Source organism: Mesoplodon bidens (assembly GCF_964165515.1).
Source record: "Mesoplodon bidens genome assembly, chromosome: 14".
Classification (NCBI taxonomy): Eukaryota; Metazoa; Chordata; class Mammalia; order Artiodactyla; family Ziphiidae; genus Mesoplodon; species Mesoplodon bidens.
The window spans coordinates 79,374,822-79,392,025 of record NC_138170.1 but is presented as its reverse complement, the minus strand read 5'-3'; positions in this window follow the sequence as shown (position 1 = coordinate 79,392,025).

Below are 17,204 nucleotides of genomic sequence, written 5' to 3'. Positions count from 1 at the left end.
GATTTTATTTAGGGAAATTTCTAGTTAGTGAATAATTTTTCATTACCTTTATAAAGTGCTTCCCACACAGACTTATACAAGAGAAATCATTTCCTAATTAAAAGTTAAGAAAACACTCCAGAGATTTATGACAGCAGTAGCTCTACTTTATAATAAACTCTGAAGCAAATTAACATGTAAGCTATTGGAAAATTCATGCTAAGTTACTACTGAGTGATTTTGTGATGCACTTTATGTGATAAAATAAACCTGAACACAGTTTTCTAGGTTGATTACAACTGAGAATAGGATTCTATTTATTAGGAAAAGCCTATATTTTATTATATCTTCATTTATTCTGGGAATGATATGGAATTTTGCTACACATAACTCTAGACTATGTACTGATACTGGGTTATGACTTAAATTTAATTTCCTTATTAAGCAGCAACCCTTGTGACAAAGATTCTTTATAAAGACCCTTAACAAAATTGATCATTGAGTTCTCCCTAATGTATCACATGACTATCTTCATCTGATTGAGTATTACACTCAAGTCAACATACAGGTGTTGAACACCTACAGGTGTTAATGACTACATTCAGAAATACAACATATATAGCCAGGTGTTCATGGAGAAAAATATATCGAGAGATTTATATTCAAACAACTAATTACTTTGTAATATTAACCAAATACTGACAAAATAAGTAATTGAATGTGTGAATTACTTTGAGGAGGTTCAACAAGTACTTCACAGGGTAAACAAAGTTTCCTTTGCTAAGAGATTAGAACTTAAATGTTCACTTCTCCCCCCGCCAAAAAAAAGGATAAATAGGATATCTCATAAGAATATAAGAATCTGGCTAAAATCCTTCTTTTGACATTATTTGAACTTATTCTGCCAAATAGGAAGTCTTGTCAAATCTTGACACAATATGAATAAATTGAAAATGTGTTTGCTTGTTAGAAACATATATGCTCATTTTGGAACTGGTTGGTATTTTTCAAAAAGATAAATAATAAATCATTCTGACAATATTTCCTAAGGTTGTTTGCATCCAATTAACCTAAGCATTTTTCTGTGGGTCTGAGTTATATCCAAAAATATAAATATCTAACCATAAAGACAATTTCTGGAATAGATTCCAGAAAAATGGTAACTCATAAGCATCTTTTTTCCCTTTCACTTTCAACTCTAGCTCAGCCCATTTTTCTGAGTCAAGTAGTTTCTGGGCCCTGTGGGTAATTAGGTGGGAAGGAAGACTCTGGCTTCAGGGGAATTCAATAGCACAGAGGTGGAGAAAGTTATTGTGGCCAGTGAAGGGAGTAGAGGCTGCATTAAGAGAAGTCCAGTATCAACAGAAAAAAACATAATGCCTATCTATATCTATATCTGTATCTATATCTTTTCTATCTATATTTATCTTCTAGAAAGAGCCTGATCTACAAAGTGAAAGAACCACACTGACTGTGTGGGGTTTTGCCTGATCCACTTGGTCTCCAAGGAGCCAATGTCTGAGTCCTCCTACCTCAATGAGTGCACCCTACTGTTGACAGCCAGCCAGGCATCTTTACCTTGCACCATTTGTAGAGCCACCACTACTCAAGGCATCCCAACAAAAGACTTGGGCTCCAGTGAGCAGGTAAAGAACAGTAACACCACATTTAAGGGGTCTTGGAGCCAACCATTAAAAAAAGAAAAAAACAAAAAAACTCAGGGATAAAGAGAAAATCTTATAAACTCAAGATGGGAGAAACAGTTTCTTAAAAAAAGATCAGAGTAGTATTAAATTTCATTTGCAACACCAGAAGCTAGAGGGTGGTGGAATAACATCAAAAGAAAATGACTGCGACACAGGAATATTATACCCAACAAAGCTGTCAATATCTTACTAGAGAAAAAGAAGGGCATTTGTGGATATTTAAGACCTTAACACTCATGAATCTGATTTAAAGAAGATACTTGAGTGAGGATGCTAACCAACCATATTAATTTTTTTTTTTTTTTTGCAGCACGCAGGACTCTCACTGTTGTGGCCTCTCCCGTTGCGGAGCACAGGCTCCGGATGCACAGGCTCAGCAGCCATGGTTCACGGGCCTAGCCGCTGTGCAGCATGTGGGATCTTCCCGGACCAGGGCACGAACCCATGTCCCCTGCATCGGCAGGCAGACTCTCAACCACTGCGCTTCCAGGGAAACCCAACCAACTATATTTTAAAAACTTTACAATGAGGAAAAATTTTTTAAAGATGAAAGTGATGAGTAATAAAGTGTGCAAAATATATAGCAATACATAATTTACATGAATATCTAAGGATATATAAGTAAATATAAAATAAATCTTGGCAATATAATTTAAAGAAACATATATAGATGAAGGATTATAAGAAAAATTCTAACTACAGATTAAATGAAAAAATATAATCCATATAAGTAAATAGACATGGATACTGAAGGGAAAATAAGAAAAGAAGTAGAAGCATTTGGAAGGTCTCATTTTGGGAGTAATGGAAGTGATGATAGTAGAGCATATTTGTGGGAAAAACATTTAGCATTTTGTTTTTGAGTTAAACAAGAAAAATAAGTATTTTATCATTATCAGAAATATACACACCCCTCAGAAATAACTTTCCCAAACATCATGACTAATGAGACAATCATCAGTTTTCAAAACATTACTTGATTTTTTCTTGATAGTACTTACTACTTGACATTTTACTGTATATTTATTTGCTTCATTGTTACTATCTCTTTTCTGTTATCTATTTTGTTCAGTGATTTATTCCCATGCTAGGAAGAAACAATAAATAGTGGACAATTAATAAATATTCATTGAACAAATTCATGAATTTCAAGTTAAGAAAGTTAACAATTAATAGAATGCAGAAGCACACTAAATTTTCTAAGCTGGTGATGGGAAATATAGAATCAATAGTAATTTGACCAAACCAGAAAAAATAATCAAAATGCAAAAAAGGAAATAACAAAGTAACCAATTAAAATATAGGGCAAGTTGGGATTCCCTGGTGGTGCAGTGGTTGGGAGTCCGCCTGCCAATGCAGGGGACACGGGTTTGTGCCCCAGTCCAGGAAGATCCCACATGGCGCGGAGCGGCTGGGCCCGTGAGCCATGGCCACTGAGCCTGCACATCCGGAGCCTCACAACAGTGAGAGGGCTGTGTACCGCAAAAAAAAAAAACAACAAAAAAAAAAACAATTGGCTATCAAGCCCCGAGAAGACATGAAGAAATCTTAAATGCATATTAAGTGAAAAGCAACTGAAAGAAGCCTATCTGAAAAGGTTACATGCTATATGATTCCAACTACCTACCATTCTGGAAAGGCAAAATCATACGACTATAAATAGTTTAATGGTTGCCAGTGGATGAAGAGGAGGGTTTTGTTGTGGAAGGATTGAACAGAGGAAGCACAGAGGATTTTTCAGGGCAGTGAGCTATTCTGTATATTAATGTAATAACAAATACATGACATGATGCGTTTGTCAAAATTTATAGAACTTTATAGCTCAAGTTGAATCTTGATGTATGCAATTCAAACAAAAGCCATTTACGAAATCAGAGGATCCTGGGACAGAATGGAGAATGTGACAGAAAAAATCTTTTTAAAAAAATGTATGAAAGAGTTTTTGTTGAAGGAGGTGGGGGTAAAATGTAGTGACTTAATAGTGACTTAAGTAACTTTGGAAATGAGTAGAGTCTGTGAGACTCAAAATAAAAAGTATTATACAAACACACTGTACTTTAACAAAATTGTGTCTCCCAGAGATACGGGCAAAAAATTTTGGAAACTTTATACATGTTCATTTGAATTGAGCAACTGTAACTGTAATTGGGTAACAAATTGAGGGACACAGTTTCCTCATGGAGTGGAATAAACAAGTAGAAACAGATAAAGAATTGGGAGAGGACAGAATGATACCTGTGGTAAGGGACTGGAGGCGGACATGGATATGAACACTTGTTTAACTAAATACAGATAGAGATGGTTATATATAGGAATACTTATGGATATGTGTATGTACATATTCATTTCCCAATGGAAGAACAAAGAGAGCCTATTCTGGAGGGAGGGGGAAATCTTAGCTACATCACATTTTGTACCTTCTAAATCCATTACTGACCAGACCAGAACAGTTTCTGTGTGTGCTGTATACCAGGCAGGGAAGAGATGATGAGAGAATTGTAAGGGCAAGCATTAAATTTAGGAAACCCAAGAGAGATTTTTGAATCTAAGGAATCTCAGACAATAGAAAAGCGCCATGCTGGGTAGGTCCAGAAAATAAATGATTGACATATCCCAACAGAGAACGTCCCTAGGCTGGGTCATCCTAATAGTACTCAGCATATACCCTGCTCCAATGGACCACAGAACACGGGACAGTCAATCTCCATCTACTCTAACCCAGTTAAGTCACACATCTAGAGACCCGGAGCCATGATGCTTGATATTTTCCTAGCTTCTCTGAATAAGAAAATCATGAAAATCCCATAGTCCAAAGGTAAGAAACAAGTATCAAAAACAAAAAAAACAAAACAAAACAACAAAAAAAGCCCAGCTTCATCAGTAGCATAACTGTGACATTGCACATGTTTTTTCTTCCCTTTGAGTCAGATTCTTCTTGAACACAATGGGGATATTGATACCTAACTGAAGTTCGTTCTACATTTAAATTTTTTGCCACTAAAATAAATAGGCAAATTTTATGAGCACCTGTTTAAGAGAAATAGCATTCCAAATGGCCAGTAAATAACATAAAAAGGTGATCAACCTCTCTCGTAATCAAATAAATAGAACATAAAAGAGTATGGAAAGAGGGGAAAATAGTAAGTTTAAGTGAAAAAACCTGACAAACTCTCATCCAGGTGCTAAAAGTCAACAGCAATACTAATAGCATGCACCCTTGATATAAAATGATAAGAATGGCACTTTACCTCTGTAATCTTCCTCCCCCAAACATCATAACCTCTTGTAATCATGAAAGAAAAATCAGATAAATAGAAACTGAGAAACATTCTACAAAATACTGATCATACTCCTGAAAATTCTCAAGGTCATCAAAAACAAGAAATGTCTGGGAAATTGTCACAGCCAAGAGGAGCCTAAGGAGAAACACCAATTAAATGTAATATGGCATCCTGGATGGAATTCTGGAACAGAAACAGTTGGTTGGCAAAAAAATAAGGATATTTGAATAACATATGGAGTTTAGCTAATAATAATGCATGTACTATTGTAGATACTCTACCAAGCTAATATAAAATGTTAACAATACAGGAAAATGAGTGTGGATATATGGGAATTCTGCACTATTTTCCCATTTTTTCTGTACATCTAGAACTATCCTAAACATAGTTTATTTTAAAGAAAATACCAAAGAGTTGAAAATTTGTTAACAGTTAATATTGGACTTAAGATAATTTAGGAAATATTTAGGAAGGTGTCACTGAAAACTTCTCAGAAGATAAACAGAACTATTGAAATGAGGTATCAAGGCTGAAAAAAAGTTTACTTAAGATTATTGTGTTTTCCAAACAAGAGGATAATATATTGATATACTTACTCCCTGAGATTGAAAGAACACTCCAAAGCATCTATTTCATAACAGAATGGATACACAGAAGGAAGGAAGTTTGAGGCTGGGGAGCTTGTAAGGAAAAGGACAACAGGAACAAGATGATACCAGAGGGTCTTACGTGCCATTCAAAACAGTCCAGTAGTAATTAACCTTTGGGGTCTTTTAGATGGCAGAACACGAGGCGACAGAAGGTCAGTGTGGAGCTGACGAATGACTAGACTGAGGCAGCTGATGTGGGATAAATAACTCAGAAGCACCAGGAATACAAAATAGTCTTTGTAACTATTCAAGGCATGATAACAGGTTAGCATGTTAAAACAAAATGACATTTCTCACTGGCGGATGCAGGCAAGGCTAATAACTTATTAATGTTTTCATGTTTTTATACGTCTCTAGAAGCTTGTTAAAGGGCAGAGCCAGAAGTTCATAATTGAATTCAGAACAACCGGAACAGTTGCTCTAGCTTGAAATGCACAAATAAACCCCAACAGTAAGAAGTAGAATTTAATAGATTAATACATATATTAGATTTAATCTAAGAAGTTTAAAATTTCAATATTTTAAAATTTATTAAAACTTACTTTATGGCACAGCATAGAGGCTAAAGAGAAAGTTGAGAATTTTCTCCCTGCTGGGCAGTAATTAGTGACCCTCCTTCCCCACCCACTGTGTCAGTGGAGAACACATGGGATCCTGAACTCCCACCTCCACCTGGGTGTAAGGAGACAGTCATCCATCTTCTAGCTGGAGTGGTGTGAGAGGGGGATCCAGTGGAGAGTCAGGATTTTCAACAGCACCCAGAGGTAACAAAGCTAGACCCCCTCAGTGCCAATGGAGGCCATGTGGGAAACAGTAATAAGGCTTTTCTATCTCCACCCACCATAGCCATAAGAGTAAAGTAAGCATCTGTAACTCCCACCTGAACTTAGCAACAACAAACTACGCCCTGGAACTCTTCCCCCTTGGGTGTCAGTCAATGCTGAATGGGAACATGGTATTCCACCCTACAGGAAAGCAAGGAGGCGGTGTCCCCTTTCCCTTGGTGGGGCAGTGTCATAAAAGGCAAGGTAAAACAGAAGATTTAAATAAGATTGAGAGACTCACAGCATGATATGCAAAATATCAAGATTTTCAACAAAAATTACTAGTCATAAAAAGAACCAGGAAAACTGAAACTTGAATGACAAAGGCAGTCACTAGATGCCAACACCAAGAGGATAGAGCTAATATCTGACAAGGATTTTAAAGCAGCAATCAAAAATGCTTTAATGAGCAATTATGAACACATTTGCAAAAAATGAAAAAAAATATACAAAGTCTAAACAAAGTAATGGCAATGTAAAATTATGCAATCATGCTGAAAAACAGTTTGCAGGCCTCTGCTTAGGACCTGCGCACAGAAGGGGAGAGGCAGCACATCGAAAGTAGGGCCTCTGGAGTGTGGGGTTCCAGAGTTTGGAGAGATGTAGATAGTGGAGCTTTTCAGAATCAAGCAGTGGAAGAGACCCAAACATTTATTCAAGACTCCATCCAAATAAACCATCAATAATTCCACATATACTTTTAAACAGTAGTTCCACCAAAACAACAGCCAGCTCTACCGACCACTGGTCCCTCCCATCAGGAAACTTGTGCAAGTATGGGCAGACAGCAGAAGCAAGAAGAACTACAATCCTGTAGCCTGTGGAACAAAAACCACATTCACAGAGAGACAAGATGAAAAGGCAGAGGGCTATGTACCAGATGAAGGAATAAGATAAAACCCCAGAAACACAACTAAATGAAGTGGAGACAGGCAACCTTCCAGGAAAAAAATTCAGAATAATGATAGTGAAGATGATCCAGGACCTCGGAAAAACAATGGAGGCAAAGATCGAGAAGATGCAAGAAATATTTAACAAAGACCTAGAAGAATTAAAGAACAAACAAAAGTCCAGGAACGGATGACTTCACAGGCAAATTCTATCACACATTTACAGAAGAGCTAACACCCATCCTTCTCAAATTCTTCTAAAAAATTGCAGAGGAAGGAACACTCCCAAACTCATTCTATGAGGCCACCATCACCCTGACACCAAAACCAAAGATACTACAGAAAGAGAAAATGACAGACCAATATCACTGATGAATATAGATGCAAAAATCCTCAACAAAATACTAGCAAACAGAATCCAACAACCCATTAAAAGGGTCATACACCATGATCAAATGGGATTTATCACAGGGATGCAAAGATTCTTCAATATACGCAAATCAATCAATGTGATACACCATATTAACAAACTGAAGAATAAAAACCGTGTGATCATCTCAATAGATGCAGAGAAAGCTTTTGACAAAATTCAACACCAATTTATGATAAAAACTCTCCAGAAAGTGGGCATAGAGGGAAACTACCTCAATGTAATAAAGGCCATATATGACAAACCCACAGCAAACATCATCCTCAATGGTGAAAAACTGAAAGCATTTCCTCTAAAATCAGGAACAAGACAAGGATGTCCACTCTAGCCACTCTTATTCAACATAGTTTTGGAAGTCCTAGCCATGGCAATCAGAGAAGAAAAAGAAATAAAAGGAATACAAATCGGAAAAGAAGTAAAACTGTCACTGTTTGCAGATGACATGATACTATACATAGAGAATCCTAAAGATGACACCAGAAAACTACTATAGGTAATCAATGAATCTGGTAAAGTTGCAGGATACAGAATTAATGCACAGAAATCTCTTACATTCCTATACACTAATGATGAAAAACCTGAAAGAGAAATTAAGGAGACACTCCCATTTACCACTGCAACAACAAGAATAAAATACCTAGGAATAAACCTACCCAGGGAGACAAAAGACCTGTATGCAGAAAACTATAAGACACTGAGGAAAGAAATTAAAGATGATACCAACAAATGGAGAGATATACCATGTTCTTGGATTGGAAGAATCAATATTGTGAAGACGACTATACTACCCAAAGCAATCTACAGATTCAATGCAATCCCTATCAAATTACCAATGGCATTTTTATGGAACTAGAACAAAAAATCTTAAAATCTGTGTGGAGACACAAAAGAGTCCGAATAGCCAAAGCAGTCTTGAGGGGAAAAAAACGGAGCTGGAAGAATCAGACTCCCTGACTTCAGACTATACTACAAAGCTACAGTAATCTGGGCTTCCTTGGTGGCGCAGTGATTGAGAGTCCGCCTGCCAATGCAGGGGACGCGGGTTCGTGCCCCGGTCCAGGAAGATCCCACATGCCGAGGAGCAGCTGGGCCCGTGGGCCATGGCCGCTGAGCCTGCGCGTCCGGAGCCTGTGCTCCACAATGGGAGAGGCCACAACAGTGAGAGGCCCGCGTAAAGCAAAAAAAAAAAAAAAAAAAAAAGCTACAGTAATCAAGGCAATATGGTACTGGCACAAAAACAAATACAGATCAATGGAACAAGGTAGAAAGCCCAGAGATAAGCCCATGCACCTATGGTCAACTAATCTATGACAAAGGAGGCAAGGATATACAATGGAGAAAAGACAGTCTCTTCAATAAGTGGTGTTGGGAAAACTGGACATCTACATGTAAAAGAATGAAATTAGAACACTCCCTAACACCATACACAAAAATAAACTCAAAATGGATTAAAGACCTAAATGTAAGGCCAGACACTATAAAACTCTTAGAGGAAAACCTAGGAAGAACACTCTTTTACATAAATCACAGCAAGATCTTTTTTGACCCACCCCCTAGAGTAATGGAAATAAAAACAAAAATAAACAAATGGGACCTAATTAAACTTAGAAGTTTTTACACAGCAAAGGAAACTTTAAATAAGATGAAAAGACATAGCTCAGAATGGGAGAAAATATTTGCAAATGAATCAATAGACAAAAGGATTAATCTCCAAAATATATAAACAGCTAATGCAGCTCAATATTATAAAAACAAACAATCCAATCCAAAAATGGGCAGAAGACCTAAACCAACATTTCTCCAAAGAAGACATACAGACGGCCAAGAAGCACATGAAAACTGCTCAACATCACTAAATATTAGAGAAATGCAAATCAAAACTACAATGAGGTATCACCTCACACCAGTTAAAATGGGCATCATCAGAAAATCTACAAACAACACATGCTGGAGGGGGTGTGGAGAAGAGGGAACACTCTTGCACTGTTGGTGGGAATGTAAATTGATACAATCACTATGGAGAACAGTATGGAGGTTCCTTTAAAAACTAAAAATAGAATTAACATATGATCCAGCAATCCCACTACTGGGCATATACCCAGAGAAAACCATAATTCAGAAAGACACATGCACCCCAATGTTCACTGTAGCACTATTTACAATAGCCAGGTCATGGAAGCAACGTAAATGTCCATCAACAGACAAATGGATAAAGAAGATGTGGTACATATATACAATGGAATATTACTCAGCCATAAAAAGAAATGAAATTGGGTCATTTGTAGAGACGTGGATGGATCTAGAGACTGTCATACAGAGTGAAGTAAGTCAGAAAGAGAAAAACAAATATCGTATATTAACACATACATGTGGAACCTAGAAAAATGGTACAGATGAACCAGTTTGCAGGGCAGAAATTGAGACACAGATGTGGAGAAGAAACGTATGGACACCAAGGGTGGAAAGTGGCAGGGGGTGGTGGGGGTGGTGAGATGAATTGGGAGACTGGGATTGACATGTATACACTGATGTGTATAAAATGAATGACTAATAAGAACCTGCTCTATAAAAAAATAAAAAAAGAAAATATGAACTGTTTCCATTTTAAAATTAATATTTCTGTATCTTTAAAAAATAGTTTGCAGTTTTTTTAATGTAAATGTACACATATGATTCAGCAATCACTCTTCTGGACATTTCCCCAGAGAAAATGAACACTTATGCCTTCATAAAAATCAGTATAAGCTTGTTCATAGCAGTTTTATTTGTACTATGCAAAATATGGGGAAAATAGAAAATTCCCATAAACAAACTGTAGTAGATCCATGACATGAAATATGCATGAACTCATATGCTGTATACATATGGTAACTAAAAAAATTAAGAAGGTATTGATATACCTACAGACCTGAATGGATCAAAAGAAAATCATGCTGAGTAAAAGAAAAGAAAATTCAATATCATAAGTTTACATATTTTACAATTTCATTCATATAACATTTACATTACATTATTAGGATGACTAAATTATAGAAATTGAAAACAGATTAGCAGTTTCCAGGGAGCTAGGGAAAGTGTGTGGAAGTGGATAAAGAGATAGCATGAGGAAGATTATTGCAGTGATGGAATAGTTCTACATCATTATTGTGGTGGTAGTTACATGAACCCACATGTAATAAAATGTTAAACTATACCTATACATTTTATCAACGTCAGTGTGAATTCCCTGGTTTTGATATAGTATTATAGTAACATAAGATGTAACTGGGTAAAGAGTACACAAAACCTCTCTGTACTACTATTTTGCAACTTCATATAAATCTATAATTATTTCAAAATTATACACACACACACACACACAATAGTGCATCAATTTATCTATCAAGTTGTAGTGGGTAGTGAGAAATTGGTATCAGATAAGAGACAGTCTGAAAAGTTGGTTATTCAAGATAATCAGTATCAAGACATTTGGTAAAACTTTTGCCTGTGATAATTTGGAAAGCAGATAATGAGCCTTCAGGGATGACAGCGTTTTAGGAAATCATTTTAAATAATGTGTTAGTGTATATGGTAGGCATAATAATGGTCCCCTCAAAGATGTCTATGTCCTCATTCCTGGCATCTACAAATATATTACTTTACATGAAAAAGGGGAATTAAGGTTACAGGTGGAATTAAGATTACTAATCAGCTGACTTTTAAATAGATAGCTTACATTGAGCTATCCACATATATCCAATGTAACCACGTGAATCCTTAAAAGTGGAGTAGGGAGGCAGAAGAGAACAACCAGAACAACCAGGTAAGGTGAGAAGAACTCAGCTGGATACTGCTGGCTTTACAGATGGATGAAACAGTCCTTGAACAAAGGAAAGTGAGTGGCCTCTAGAAGCTGCAAAAGCAAGGAAACAAATTCTCCCTAAGGCGAACAGAAGGGAATACAGCCCTGCCAGCAACTTGACAGACCCATTTCAGACTTCTGACCTACACTTTAAGATAATAAATATGTGCTGTTTTAAGCCACTTAATTTTAGGCATTTTGTCACAGCAGAAACAGAACCTGAATGTTGTGTATTTCAATGACTATGTGCTGTGTTTCACAAAGCATTATAAGAAAGAGATGAGCTCATTAGATAGCTGGCTAGATTTCAAGCATAAGGAAACACAAACACACACACACACACACACACACACACACAGAGAAAAGTCCATCATTATTTGACTATGAGGAGGAAGTTAGTAATTCCTCTTCACTTCCAAAATAGTAACAACAATAGGTCTTGAAGCCCATTAAAGGAAGCCTTTGTTAAAGATCAAAGAGCATGGATTTACCATCGAAGCTCAAGATCCCCAAGGCAGCTGTCATTAGGACTGAGGTGGAAGAGTCAAGCACAGAGGCTGGAGAGAAAAATGCTGATTTGAATACAGTATCTAGGAAATAACTCTGCATGTGATGTTGGAACATGGAACTGATTCATAACAAGTAAATCAGAAGTTTACTACGTTTTTGCAGGAATTATTTTGCCAGGGAACATTAGGCCCAAATTAAACTCTTTGACCATTAGAGAATTAAGATAATCTTGAGTCGTTTTCTTTGAGCAGAAAACAAATTTCCAAAATCGAATGGCCTTCAAGAATCACACATATCCCAATCCATAATTCATTCACAGCAACAGAGGATAGAGGACAAGGAACAATGATGCAGAAAGTAGGGTCAGGAGTTAGAGAAAAGAGACAAGGGAGTTCTTCCCAGAGAGCAAAATTAGCTGTAATCAGGAAATATCCTCCCACAGCCATGGGCAAAGAAACCTCAAATTGTCTGTCTCACAGAATTCCAGCATTGTGAATACTGTGTGTTTGTCCTAGGTTTGTTCCCCTGTATTGGAAGTGTTTATATGGAAGATGGAGACAGATAACTTGACTTTCTGGTCCAAAGTTGTCAAATCATGAGCTACCATTTACAGTCCTTATGGAAAGTTCTGTGCATTGTCCCAAGAGTATGACTGGATGGGACACTGGGTAATTTTTATACGTATGTAAAAAAATACAAAATACATTTTAGGAAAGACTGTGATAGAAGCAAGTCTGTATTGTAAAAACCATGTTTCATTTTCCTCCTGGGGATGAATGGATAGATAGAGAGAGAAAGAGAGACAGACAGACTACATTCTCTTGCCTTTCCTACAATTAGGTGGATCATGGCTTTGAGTTCTGATCAACAGATTTGGCTAAATAATGTGTACTCTTTACAGGTCTGACCTTAAAATCTCTCACGAGATCTTTCAATTACTATTGTTATTATCATCATCATCATTATTTGCTATTTTCACTAGCTGAAAGTGAAAGGTGATGGTGTCTAGAATATGGAAGAACAAAAACATGGATGAGTCTCCTGAAAGATTGCTAGAGCCTCCTACTTATTGAATTGGACTATGGATTGAGTCAGAAATAAACTTTTATTATGTGAAGCCACTGGGATTTGTAATTGCTTGTCACATCAGTTAGCAAAGCTTATCTTGATTAATACAGATTCACCTGCACATAATGCATATAAACCCTTGGGGTTATATGAAATAAAGAAGGAGCAGAAAAAATTTACAAGAGACAGCAAACTGGAATATTCAGGGCTGAAATGATGTTAGAGCTAATCTCAGGCACCTCATCTTTTATAACAGAGGGACGGACAGAGACTCTGTGCAGATATTTGTAAGCTGAGCACTGCCAGGTCCAGAGGAGACCTTTCATATGAACTACATGTAATAGGCATCTCCTGCAGTTATGCAAAGCATTCGCCCTGGGGGTGGGATTTAGACTAAGATAGGGAACATTATTATGGAAGATAGAATAAAAGTAAACAAAAACAAAAACAGCAATAAAAACTGTTTTTATCATGGTGGACTTCCGCAAACTGAGTATTCTAGATTTTAAATTTAACGTACAGGAAACCAGTTCTCAATATATCTTTGTATGAGTATGTATGTGTATGTGTAAATTTATATTCTGCTTGGTTAGAGTTTTTTTCTTTAGTCTTACAGAGATAAATAGTTTTTCTCAATGGGCTTGTTCCAGTAGAATGCCACCACTCTTTTTATTTATTACTCATGAATTGGAAAGTAAAATAAATTGACAGCAGTTGATCAGTAGGAAAGTGGAAAATGTCTCAGCATATATTCATTTTTGTTTTTCACAGGCAAAATTCTGTAAAAATAATAATTAAAAGCTAAGTTGCCTTTTATTCTTTGATCTACAGCGTTTAGATGGTCATAACTGTCATGGTTAAGCACACAGCATTTCTTGATAGCTCAGGCTTTCTTCAGTTGTGTGCACCAGATATTCACATGATATGTAGAGTTTAACTCCCAAATGTGTCTTTTCATTATAGTTGTGGGTGAGTTATCACTTTTATTTTTATGGGAATACCCTATGGCATTGACAGGAAATGAAAAATCATCTTGTTGATAACAGGGATTTAGGAAAGAAAGAAAGAGTTCTACTTGTGCAGTAAAGACTGTATGGGTAAAGGGAAATTAACCTTCTTCAAGGACTTGTCTGATGAATGAGGTAAGTGTTCTCATTTACAAAATGAGATGTAGAACGGAGAACTATTAAATACCTCATGTAAACTTTAAATGCAAGAAGCATGTACCTAGTACTTAATATGTACCAGGTGACTTTTATACATGGTTTAATTTAATCATCTCTGAAATCCTACCAAAGAACTGTCAATAGCTTCACTTATATAGATGAGGACATCGAGGTTCACTAAAACCAAGTGATATGCACAAGATCACTGGAGGTGAATGAAAGCTAAAATTCAGCTCATTTTTTCCTCTACACCCTGTTGCCTTCTTAGAGTGAGACATATCCTTACACTTGCTGAAAGCCTGCTTTTTTGGATGGCAAATTTTCTCTGGCATACATCATTATCATCATCTCTGAGTAGGAAAAAGAACTGTATTTAAAAGTCTAGATACTCTCAAATGGCATAAGGAGGTTCTGCATATGAGAGAGGAAATGCAGACACTCTGGGGTCTCTGTCCAGCCTGTCCCCACTATGTTAAATGTTTCCTTTAAGGTCATGCTAATTTAAGACCATGAGTGCTGTACAAAGTACTCACTTTTTCTGAAAGTATAACTTTTCACAACAGTCTCAAAATTTGTAGCAGCAGAACTGAAAGTTCTTGCAGCAAAAAGCTCAGTTATTACTAATAATGGAATAGGAATAAATCCTGCACAGATTACCAGACTTTTTTAAAGTATGGCTCCAACTGCAGGTTATTTCTTGAGATAGCATTGGAAGTGGTTAACTGTCTTTTATTTGGAACTTGTGATTATCTTCTAGAATAAATTTCTTTTTTTAAGTTTCTTTTGTAACATGAAGTCAGGCTATTTAAAATCCTATGAAAATGCTAATATTCGATGAAATAGTGAAAGAGATCCTTCTATACCTTCTTGTTATTCATGTGACAATGTAAAGAGAGGAAATACCATGAGGCTGCCACCAAGACAGAAAATTCTTATTCTTTCATCGTTACCTCATAATGAACAGGTAGTTCACTGGGGGAGAAAGGTTTATCTGATGATTTTTCTAGTTAGAGGATATTTCTGACAATCTATTTTGAAAATAATTGGGAAGTAATAATTTACTGAATCTAAATCCCAGCAAGTTACTTCATAGATATTGAAAAATTGATTCTAATATTTATGGGAAAATAAAAAAGACCCAGTACAGCCAACAGAATAGTGGAGGACACAGCTGGAGTTTTCACCATCCAACTTCATATCATACTGTAAAGCTATAATAATGACAGTGTGATATGGTGATAAAATAGACAGATTAGTGGAACTGAATAGAGACCCACAAAAATACTGTCAACTGATCTTTGACAAAGGAGTAAAGACGTGTCTTTAAACAAATGGTACTGTGACAACTAGACATCCACATGCAAAAAAAAAAAAAAAAGAATCTAGACACTGACTTTACACATTTTACATATATTAACTCCAAATGCATCATACACCCAAATGGAAAACACAAAACCATAAAATTTCTAGAAATTAATGTGAGAAAATTTAGCTGACCTTGAGTTTGGCAATGAGTTACTAAATACAGTAACAAAAGATCCATAAAAAAAATGGCGAACGTGACTTCATTAAGGTTTAAAACAACTAGTCTGTGAAACACAGTATTAAGAGAATGAAAAGCAATGCCACAGACTGGGAGAAAATATTTGCAAAACACTGTCTGATAAAGGCCTTGTATTCAAAATATACCAAGAATTCATAAAACTGAAGAATAAGAAGTCAAATAACCCAATTTAAACAATGGCAAAATATCTGAACAAACATCTTAACACAGAAGATAGCCAAACAGCAAATAAACATATGAAAAAATATACAGCATCATATGTCATTAGAGAAAAAATTTTAAATGAAATACCTCCACACCCCTATTAGAATAGCTAAAATCCAAAACACTGACAAGACCAAATTCTGATAAGAATGTGGTGCAACATGACCTCTCATCCATTGAAGGTGGCAATGCAAAATGGTACAGCCACTTTAGGAGACACTTTGGCAGTTTCCTATAAACATCATCTTACCATACGATCCAGTAATTGGACTCCTAGGTATTACCCAATGAGTTGAAAATTTATATTCACACAAAAGCATAAACATGAATGCTTGTAGTAACTTTATTCTTATTTGGCAAAACTTGAAAGCAACAAAGACATCCTTCTACAGGTTCCTGGATAAACAAACTGTGTTACATCCATACAATGGAATAGTATTCAGCACTAAACATGACTGAGCTACCAAGTCATGAAAAGATATGGAAGAAACTTATATGTATATTTCTAGGTGAAAGAATCCAGTTTGAAATGATTACATATTATATGATTCCAACTATCTGACATTCTTAAAAAGACAAAACTATAGGGAAAGTAAAAAGTCAGTTGCTGATAGGAATCAGTTGGGGAGAGTGTAGGGATAAATAGGTGGAGCACAGGGAATTTTTAGAGCAGTGAAACTATTCTATATGATACTATAATAGTGAATATATAACATTATGTGTTTGGCCAAAGGCTTGGAACTAAAACATTTTTTTACCCAAATTGAAAACTTCTCTAAAAATAAAGTCTATTAATAAAATTTATTGAATCTTTTTTTGTCTTTGAGTTAAAATAATATGGTTCATGTATAGCAGTTAACTTGATAGCATCTGATTCATAAGATACATAAATAGCTGAATTCTTAATCATATATAGTGAAGCTGAAGGTAACAGACACCCCAATGAATACTTATGTATCCTAACTTTTTATCATTTAGGTTATTTCCTAAAAGTTTCAAACTCCATGTGTCCATATGGATTTTCATTTCATATCAAAGTGTGAATATTTAATTTTTTAAACTGGACCCTTAAGTGTATAAATTGATATCCC